At 54.3% G+C, this 9,392-nt stretch overlaps 1 non-coding gene across 1 annotated transcript; it reads left to right on the top strand.

The window, feature by feature from the left end:
- Window positions 1-8,846: 8,846 nt before the first annotated feature.
- TRNAS-ACU lies at window positions 8,847-8,928 on the top strand. Its single transcript has one exon. It is a non-coding gene; the product is annotated as a tRNA-Ser (tRNA).
- Window positions 8,929-9,392: the final 464 nt, after the last annotated feature.

The following is a 9,392-nucleotide window of genomic DNA, read 5'->3' as shown; positions in this document are numbered from 1 at the left end:
CAGCTTTGGGATGAACCCAGCCCGTTTATCTGCAGCAATTTGTCCTTGGGTAGGTGGAATTTTCTGTCCTGTGTCACTCCCAGCGTGGGTGGTGGTTAGTGGGTGCTGGCTGGGGGAGCCCGCAGACGTGGCTGCCTCTGGGGGGGAGATGCGGGGGGGGGCTGATCTCTGCCAGCACCAGGACATGGCCGCACAGGAGGGGCCGGGAGGAGCCAGTCTCCCTATGGAGCCTGCCCCGCCCCTTTGGTTCTGCTCCTTTCCAGCATTTTGTTCAGAGACTTTATTACTGGGGAGGCTGAAAATCTCCTGTGGGCTTAGCCTGGCAGGAGGGGCCAGGTCTCCCCTGCAATAAAGAGCTGGAGCATGTTCCCAGCATGGCAGAACCTAGGCTGTGTCTCTGCAGGGAAAGATCCTGGGGGAATCATGATGTGACATGAACTAAAGCCTGTTCTGAAACCTCCACACCTGCCCTTCTCGCCCTGCCAGGCTGCAGGATGTCGTCCATGTTTCGCTGCAGCTCGTCCCGTCCTCCCATGGGCCGGGGGCGGGAAATGGCTGCAGTGGAGCCAGCTCGGGTAGGGATTATTGGGGGGGGGGGGGAGATCCTGGTGGGTTCCTGCGGAAGGGACAGCAAATACAAAGGTTGTGGGAGGCTTGGGCAGTCTGGCTTGGAGGTTGGAGTAGCCAAACATTCACGGGTGGAGAATGGGAGGAGGCCAGGGTGTAGCAAACCTGTTGGGACTTGTTCAATATGCGGCTTCCATTCTAGGAACAGACCCAAGTAGCTCGTGTGTCCTACAGGAGGCCTGTGATATGCAGGGGGTCAGATTAGATGCTCTAATGGTCTCTTCTGGCCATAAAGTCGACTAATTTCTGAAAACCGAGTGTAGCATTGGGAGCAGCGTCTGATGTTTCCCTGTCTAGCCGGCTTGTTGTCTAGAACGAACGCCCTTGAGTGGGGTGATCCCCAGGGAGTAGCTCAAACCTGCAAAGTGCCTGACCAGGGGCAGGACATTGGCACAGCAAGGGAGGGGTGTGGCAGTGACATCACAAAGGCCTTTGGCAGGACCTCAGCCTATTGGTCCAAGGTGGTGGGGAGGTGGTGACCTCACAGAGAGATGCTGACATCAGCCAGGCAGGACAGGGGCGAGGGGCCAGGGAAACCTCAGAGACCCTGTGGCTTTGCTTCAGCAAGTCTCCTTCTCCAGGCCTCTTTGAGGACTGAGAGAGTATCTGGTTCACGGACGTGAGCTCCAGGAGGAACCTCTTTTGAGTTTTCTCCTTCCCTTTTAGTGATTTTACTAGAAAACAGCCGCCCTGTTTAGAAGGTAAGAGCTTCCTGGAGGTTTGAAATCTGTTCAGTCTGATCCATCTGTCGCAGGGGAGTGCTCTGCAGTTCCCACTGTGGGAGGTCCACCCAAAAATGTGGGGCTGAAATAGTGCTCGGGCAGTGATCCCCACCAGTGACCTGGGCCATCCTTTGGGCTCTCTGGTGAGAACCCTCAGCCTCCCTTCCTCAGTCTCTACCCTGATTGGCTGAGCAGGGGGTTATTGACAGGGAGGAGACTCAGATCCTTGTTGTTCTCTTTTAAGACCAAGGAAATAAGTCAGAACCAGTTCTATGTTTGATAAATTTTGTTGTTCTCTGCATTAATTGTCTCTGAGCAGTTCATGATTCTTTCTAACATTGCAGTTCTCTCAAATACTTGCTGAATAATTACTGTGCACTGTTGTTGGTCTGGAGCTCATCACAGAACACTTTCTAGGTCATTCTATGTCTGAAATTCAAGATCTGATGGTTAGTTTGTAAAAGCAGCAGAGTCCTGTAGCACCTTCTAGACTAGCAGATGTTTTGGAGCATGAGCTGTGGGTGAATACCCACTCTGTCGGATGCATGTAGTGGAAATCTCCAGGGGCAGGTATATTGAAAATCAGGGCCTTGGGTCCTATTCCAACTCTGCCACTGACTGGCTGTGTGACCTCAGACAATTCAATTCTCCTTTCTCAGCCTTAGCTTCTCCCTCTTTCGAGTAGGGATAATAATGATCCGCTCCTGCCTACCTCACGGTGCATGGAGGCAGGGCCAGCTCTAGGTTTTTTGCTGCCCCAAGGAAAAAAAAATTTTGGCTGCCCCCACCCCAGCCCTGGGCTCCCATAACCCTTGCTGCCCCAGCCCTGGGCCTCCCACCCGCACCCCTGCTGCCCCAGCCCTGGGCCTCCCACCCGCACCCCTGCCACCCCAGCCCTGGGCTCTCCTCCACAAACACCCCATGTTCCCCAGCCTGGGCTCCCTTCCCACCAGTGCTCCCCACCCACACACCTCTGCTGCCCCAGCCCTGGGCTCCACCCACCACCTGCACCTCCTTCCGCCCCAGCCCTGGGTCACTGGTAACTTGCTCCCAGGGCGGGTCATTCAGCAGGAATTTTGATGCACAGAACACAGACAGGACTGGTTCCTGCATGGTTACAGAGCTGCAGTAAAGTGGAACAATTTTCAGCTTGTGTGATTGGAGGATATCTGATCCATATTATCAGACTGTCCTCCATAAATGAGGAAAAGTTGAGGTGCCTTTATTATTCTTTTGTTTCTATGGGGAATTTGCCAGTGCAATATCACTGTCTTCCTTTCAAACAAACAAAACTAGAAAAAAAATGGCAATCACTGTTGAAAATAGCAATTCCAGTCCTAAAAACCCCTGGGAAGCATTTCTTGCTCAGTTTTATCTAGTAGGATGCCCTGAACAATGGGAGAGAGAAACCTGCATCACTGAACCAGCCATAAAGACACCACACAACAGCCTTGTCTAGCAGGGGCAGGGGCAAGAAGTGACATCATCTGAGCTCCCTGCATCCAGGTCACTTTCCCCAGCTGGGCTGCCAGGAGGGCAGGGAGCAGCAGCTTCTGATGCTCCTCACAGCCCAGCCCAGGTGGGGAAAGTGACCAGGACGCAGGAGCACTTAGTGTTGCTCCTCGCTCCCCACCCTCTGTGGGGCCACGGAGGAGCATTGGGGCAGGGGAGAGCAGTGAGCACCTTGCACGGCCACACGGTGCCCTTTGACCCCTGGAGCCCTGGGCGGCTGCCGGGGCCCCACCTAAGGCCGGCCAGGCTCCCCAGCACGAACAGCAGAGACACAGGAGACTGGCCACCCACTGAGCAGAGGTAGCCTGGGCGGCTGTAATGGAGGCTCGGGGCTCAGCCTCCCAAACCTTGCGCTGCCAAGGGCAGTGGGGCCCATGACTAGGGGCCCTGGCCAAATTGGGCCCCCTGAAAGTCTCCCACGGTGGCCCAGGGCTGGAGGAGCTCCCACTCCCTGCTACGGCCTGGGGCTGCAGCAGGGGCACAGAGCTTCTCTGGTCTCGGGCCGCAGCGGGGCTGCAAAGGAGGACCGGTGGGGCCAGTGGGGAAGGGGTGGAACAGAGGTGACAGTGGGTGGGGCCGTGGGTGGAAGGTGGACGGGGGCGGAGACACACACAGAAGTGGGGGGGGGTCATGGTTCCAGTGCTGGGGCCCCCGCACTTGTTCTCCCTTTCCTTCGGCTTTGGCATCACCAGCCCCTGCTTAGCGAGTAGGGGTCAGTGGTCCCCAAAATGTGGGGCGTGACTTCAGGGGACACAGAGGAAGATTCATGGGGCACCTCAGGCCTGAGCCAGCCCCCATGGAGGGCAGGGAGGAGCCCCACCAGCCCCACTCTGTCCCAGCTCTTCCCCAACCCCTCAGCCTGGGCCCCTGGCTCCCAGCCCGGCCTCGACCCCTGACCCTGTCCGCACCTCCCCAGCAAGCAACGGCCCCACCCCAGCCCCGGTTCTCGACCGCAAGCTTCCGAGGCCACAGCCATGGGTACGAGGCGCAGTGTGAAATGTTTGGGGCCCACTGGGTTAGGGGTGACGTCCTCAATCACTTCTCTGCCGTCCAATGAAAGCGCTTCCTCACCCACCCACCCCTCCGTCAGGACGGCCTAGGTACGTTCCGCTGCCCTTCACTTGTACAGGAAGGAGAATAACATTTCATTCCAATCAATCCCAAAGTTATTTGCAACCCCCCACCCTGCCAAACTGGTCATTTTGGGGAAGCGGCCCCACCATGCTGCATAGCTAGGCAGAGTAGGGGTGTCTATGCAAACACAGCCTGTTCCTGAAGTCTTCCCAGCTCCTCACTAGATGTGAGGGGAGCTCATTCAGCCCCTGCTTACGCTTAGTATTGGGAAACTTTAGTGTCCCTATTGCTGCTGGCCTTAGATTTCTCCTCCTGTTCCTGTCTTAGGCCTGGTCTACACTAGGACTTTAATTGAATTTATCAGCGTTAATTCGAACTAACCGCCAACCGTCCACACCAGGAAGCCGCTTAATTCGAACTAGAGGGCTCTTAGTTCGAATTCTGTACTCCACCCGGCAGGTGGAGTAACGCCAAATTCGCACTTGCTAGCTCGAATTAGGCTTGGTGTGGATGCTAATCGAACTTAGCAGCTCCGGAGCCATCCCACAGTGCACCACTCTGTTGACGCCTGGACAGCAGTCCGAGCTTGGATTCTCTGGCCAGCCACACAGGAAATGACCCATGAAAATTTGAATTCATTTTCCTGTCTGGGCGGTTTGAATCTGACGTTCTGGTTGCACATCGGGCGAGCTCGCAGCACCTGCAACGATGCAGAGCTCTCCAGCAGAGGAGTCCGGGCAATCCCAGAATAGAAAGAGGTCCCCAGCATGGAGTGACCGGGAAGTCCAGGATCTGATCGCTGTGTGGGGCGAGGAGTCTGTGCTCTCGGAGCTGCGCTCCAACAAGCGGAACGCCAAGACCTTCGAGAAGGTCTCTAAAGCCATGAAAGACAAAGGATACAGCCGATGCGCGCAGTGCCGCGTGAAAGTGAAGGACCTAAGACAAGGGTATCAAAAAGTCAGAGCGGCAAACGGACGCCCGAGCCCAGCCCCAGACATGCCGCTTCACGAGGCACTGCATGCCATTCTAGGTGGGTCTGCCACCAGTGCCCCACCAGTGACGGACTCGAGGACGGAATAGTGTACCGACAGTTCCCCTCCCTGTTCGCCGATGGGGAAGATGAGGAAGGGTCTTTAGAGGACGGCGCAGGCGACATCGAACCCACTCCCGCTTCTGACAGCCAGGATCTCTTCATCACCTCACAGAGATCCCCTACTAACCGTCCCCGCCAACCAGGACTGGAATCAGGGAAGGATCAGGCGGTAAGTGCTACAAACAGGGAAACATTTATTATTTTAAGAAACAGGGATTTATATAAAAATAGAAATACTATATAAACATTTTAAATATGAAACTAAACAAACAGCAGGTCTACACAAACAGCAATGGAGCAATAGTCCTCTGGGGATATTTCAAAAGCTCTCAGAGAGCAGCTGGAAAAGCCTCAGCAAGAGGTTTCTTGGGAGAGGTGCTTTATTGGGTGCCCGCTGAAGCACACTCTTCCGCCATGCCATCCTCAGGTAGAGGGGGACCATCGCCTCTACGAGCATGGCAGCGTAGGGTCCTGGTCTGTGCAGGGCTTCTATTAACATCCGCCTCTGTGTGCGCCTGACACGCCTCAGGGTGATGTCGTTGTGGAAGTGCTGCATCTAATTAGTGGAATTAGTGTACTGTTACTATTGTGCATGGTAGACTTTTACTTTGCATAAGAAAGACCTCGCTTAACAGAGTTTTACTTTGCATAAGAATGACCTCGCTTAACAGAGTTTTACTTTGCATAAGAATGACCTCGCTAACAGCCACGTGTTGCAGGCCTCAGAGGAAAAGCATACAGGGTCTTTCGCGCCACTGGCGGGAGATGCCGCATAACGCCATCTTTTCTGCTTTGCACATTGCCTCCAGCAGGAGAGCACAGCTAAGCACTATCTGATAAGCAGTCTGTACTGTAAGGCTTACCAGGACTTTGTGCAAGAGGATGCAGCTGTCTCTCCTCGCTTGTGCGCTATCCAGTGCAATCGCGCGCCAATGAGAGCGTATTCAAATCTCGGACTAGTTCCGAGATCTCCTGAGACTTGGTTCCTGTTTGGTCTTCTTAACTGAAAATGACTAGACTGTGTTTACTGTTGGCAAACATGTATTTGTTCAAGGAAATCACCTACTTTTTCGCATCACACAGCTTCGCCCTTCACGGACTGCCCCGCCATCCCTGCAGAGGCTGGCTCAGATTAGACGCCAAAGAAAAGACAAGGGACGACATGTTCCAGGAACTGATGGCCAGCTCCAGAGCGGAGGCGGCAGAGCAGAGACAGTCGAGGAGAGCCTGTGTCAGCAGCATCGCACACACATGGAACGGGAGGATAGGTGGCGGCAGGAAGACCAGCAGGCGACTCAAACGCTGCTTGGTCTCATGAGGGAGCAAACGGACACGCCCGGCGCCTTGTAGATGTTCTGCAAGACCACAGGCAGGAGGAGAGAGCCCCCTGCAGTGCATCTGCAACCGCCTCCAACGCCAAGAAGTCCTGTCCCCTCACCCAAAGTGACAAGAAGGAGGGGCGGTAGGGGCCGTGAGAACTGTCACTGCACCGCAGCAGAGCGCTAATGTACAAGACACCTCTCGCGCTGTAAATTTGTAGAAGTTCTTCCCTTACAGGATCACCCAGTCCCAAATCCAAGTTTCAACCCCCCACTGTGTATAACATTATTAAAAGCGGTTTGTTGTTACTTCTGTTTCACGCTTTCTCGTGTCAGAAGACTTTGTGGGGATTTTAATTACAGTGCATAGCCCACATTACCAGGGTACAGACTTGGGGCAGGGTCAACTGCAGGGCACACACAGACTGCAGTCACTAGGCACCAGGGACAGTGTGTGTGGTGTATGCTGCCCCGGTCTTTCCTTGATGTGTAGGGTCCTGTGCCTGACATCCCTGAATGTAAAGGCAGGCTTCCTTCACATGCATTTGGACCGTAGTCACGATCCTCCCGGTGCCCTGAGCCCCAAAAAGAGACCTCATCCAGGGGCAGATACTCACCCTTCCCCACACCCCTCACCCTTCCAATGCCCAAACCCACAGCCGTCATGGTAACCCTATCCAAGGACGGCACCCTCGCCCTTCCTGCAAACCCACCCATCAGTGCACACCTTAACTAGCACAGAATGCTTCCATGTTTCAACGAAGAAACAGAAATGCAAAGTCAACGAAAGATTTATTATTAATTACTAAAACATGTCCTTAGTTTTAAAACGTCCTTGGGAAGTGGGGAAAACTTGGTTTATGATCAGGCTCTCTTAAAATCAAGTGGACAGTCACAGGTTACCCTGCTCTGCGAGGAAACTCGCTTTCAAAGCCTCCCTAATGCATATCGCTTCCCGCTGGGATATTCTCTCAGCACGGGTGTCTGGCTGATCATAAACAGCAGCCAGGCGATTTGCCTCAACCTCCCAAGCGGCCAAAAAGGTCTCGCCCTTGCTCACAGAGATTGTGGAGCACACAGCAAGCAGCAATAACTACGGGATATTCTTCTCGCTGATGTCCGAGCGAGTCAGTAAGGTCCGCCATCTCCTTGAGACGTCCGAAGCACACTCCACCACCATTCTGCACTTGCTCAGCCGGTAGTTGAAGAGTTCCTTTTCAGTGTCCAAGGCGCCTGTATAGGGCTTCATGAGCCAGGCATTAGCGGGTAGGCTGGGTCCCCGAGGATCACTGTAGGCATCTGCACATCCCCAACCGCTATTTTGTGGTCCGGGAAGAAAGTGCCTGCCTGGAGGCGCTAAACAGACCAGAGTTCCTGAACACACGCGCGCCATGAACCTTGCCCGCCCACCCGACGCTGATGTTGGTAAAACGTCCCTATGGTCCACCACAGCTTGCAGCACCATTGAAAAGTAGCCCTTTCGGTTAATGTACTCGCTGGCCTGGTGGGCTGGTGCCAGGATAGGGATGTGAGTCCCATCTATAGCCCCACCGCAGTTTGGGAATCCCATCGCGCGGCCATCTATGATGACCTGGACATTTCCGACAGTCACTACCTTTGAGAGCAGTTGCTCAACGATTGCGTGGGCTACTTGAATGACAGCAATCCCCACGGTAGATTTGCCCACGCCAAAGTGGTTCGCTACTGACCGGTAGCTGTCTGGCGTGGCAAGTTTCCAGAGGGCTATGGCCACTCGCTCTGCACAGTCAGGGCTGCTCGCATCCTTGTGTCCTGGCGCCTCAGGGCAGGGGACAGCAAGTCACACAGTTCAAGGAAAGTGTCCTTACGCATCCTGAAGTTTCGCAGCCACCTGTGTCATCCCAGACCTGCAGCACTATGCGGTCCCACCAGTCTGTGCTTGTTTCGGCCCAGAATCGCTGCTCCACACCATGAACTTGACCCATTGCCACCATGATCTCCACTGCCCGGCGTACTCCTGCTTTGTGAGAGGTCTGCGCCACTCTCTCACCGTACTGCCGGAGCCTCGCCCGGTTTCTCAGCATCTGACTGTGGAAGAGGTGGACGATAACGGCGCAGGAGTTGACAACGGCCATAAGTGCAGCGATGATCGCAGCGGCTCCATGCTCGCAGTGCTGTGGCGTCCGCGCTGTAACCGACCAGAGAAGGGCGCGAACAGATTTCACGCGCTTTCAAGGAAGAGAGGGAGGCGGGATTGACGGTTCAATGACGACACATTTTTCCCCAGCATGCATTGGGGGAAATCCCACAATTCCAATGGGCAGCGGGAGTGCGGAACTGTGGATAGCTTCCCACAGTGCACCGCTTCCAAAGTCGGCTGGCCCCGTGAATGTGGATCAGAAGTTCGAATTTGTGTATTTAGTATGGATACACAAATTCGATTTATTAAGGTCGAATCCACAAATTGACTTAAGTAGATCTGAAATAGTCCTGTAGTGTAGACAAGCCCTTAGCAGCTCAGATGAGGTGGCTGAGTGGTTAAGGTGATGGATTACTAATCCATTGTGCTCTGCACGCATGGGTTCAAATCCCATCTTCATTGGCTGTGTTTAGCTTTCACCCTTCTTTATAGACAACCATCTCCCCTTTGGCACAATGACAGATCCAACAATGTTGCTTCTGTTACCCAAAATTAGGGTCAGCTAGTAAGTTTAGGAGGACTAATGACCCCCAGAGTTTGGCAGAAAACAGCACATTTATTATACTAACAGCTAAGCTCAAAAGATGGGATGGGGAGGGTGTCATACTCATGCTCCCAGGACAGGCTCAGCACTGAGATGTCAGGATTCTGCAAGGTAAGTGTCCCACAGCGCCGCGATGGACGGTGCGATGAAGGTAAGTCTTCCCAAGGCGCGATGGAATGTAACACAGCGAACCACTGGCCAGGCGGTCCGGGCGAAGGGCATTCATTGGAGGTACAAGCTGTGAGTGACTCCTCCGAGCACAGGGCTCCTTCCCTTTTAAGGACCTGCTCCTCATGGCCTGGGACTGGAGATGACTTGGCTG

This window comes from Mauremys reevesii, linkage group 14 (assembly GCF_016161935.1).
Source record: "Mauremys reevesii isolate NIE-2019 linkage group 14, ASM1616193v1, whole genome shotgun sequence".
Classification (NCBI taxonomy): domain Eukaryota; kingdom Metazoa; phylum Chordata; order Testudines; family Geoemydidae; genus Mauremys; species Mauremys reevesii.
Note: the sequence above shows the minus strand (reverse complement) of the source record. Positions and strands in the feature narration are given on the sequence as shown.